Consider the following 1,355-nt stretch of genomic DNA (forward strand, 5'->3'; position numbering starts at 1 on the left):
TCTAGCAGACCTTCTCATGAATACTGCAATACCACAACCCCCCTATTTCCTGGGCCCTGATAATTTCTTGTATGAGTGTAACTTTTAAGTATCTGTGGAGAATCTCCATTTGTCAGAAGAATTCAGCAACTTGCTTCTAATATGTAATGAAGCCTGTACTGAAGATTTCTATCTCAGTGGGATTCCCTAGCTATTTCATGGTAAGCACACCTATTAGCTATGCAAATTGTGTATTCCTTTGTTCTGGTGAGGCTGGCTGCTGTCCTTAGTAAACACTCTGCAGACCAGCCCTGAGATGCTGGCTCTGTCTTTTGTAATGCTTAATTAGTTACTGAATAGGTAACTTCCTTACTGCATTCCTACTGGATTCCAAGCTCCTCTGCTTCTGGAACATTGGAACACTGGTGGGAGGCTTTAGCTATGTCAGAATTCAATCTTAAAAGACACTTATAATAAAATAATGCTAAAAGAGAGCACGTGGATCCATACACTAGACTAACATAGGGATAGGGTATGAGTATATGGGTTAATACGATCGCCAAAGCTCCAGGAGATGAGTTCCTTTTGAAACTCTATGCCTCCTGAGTGCTTCCAGGCTTCTCGGCCTGTCAAGCAGACTTCACTGGAGTGTTCGTGGTAGAGAATATATGTGGTTTTCGGAGGGATAACCATGAAAGGGGTTAACATTTGAAATGTAAATAAAGAAAATATCTAGTAAAAAAAAAATGTCAACATTAATGGGAGGAAATTATCAGGCCCTGTTTCTCAGTGAATAGTTATTTGTATTTTATGACTGATAGAAGAAAGAAAATAATTTGTGTGTGTGTTTGTGTGTTTGTGTGTGTGTGTGTGTGTTTGTGTGCGTGTAGAATCACACGAAAGTTTCTACTACTAGTTGGTTCTCCATACCCAAGTAGATGACCTTATTCATAAGAGCATATGGGAAACTCTAATAAGAAGGAAAACCTTATTATAGGGGACTAATATCCAATATATATAAAGAACGCAAGAAGGTGTGAAGAGTGGAAAATTCCTAGTAGCCTGTTAAGATCATAAACACTTGAGTCATAGACACCTGGTCCTCAGGCCTCAGCCACTCCAGGAACATACCTTACCTTTCCTGGAACAATCATAATGTTCCAACGACCTCTGTGGAATGTCTCAACACCCCAGAAGCATTGCCTAAGGTAGCACATGATCTAATTGTTGAAAAAATTTATGATTTCCCCTCCCTTCCCCTGGTTTGTGGTTTTTTTCTTTAAAAGCTCTGTAAAACTTCAGGCCGGGGTCGAAACTCCTCTACTCCTGCTTGGAGCATGAGTCTCGACCCCAGCATGCTGGCCTGAGCTCTCGTC

Source organism: Mus caroli, chromosome 14 (genome assembly GCF_900094665.2).
Source record: "Mus caroli chromosome 14, CAROLI_EIJ_v1.1, whole genome shotgun sequence".
In the NCBI taxonomy this organism is placed as follows: Eukaryota; Metazoa; Chordata; class Mammalia; order Rodentia; family Muridae; genus Mus; species Mus caroli.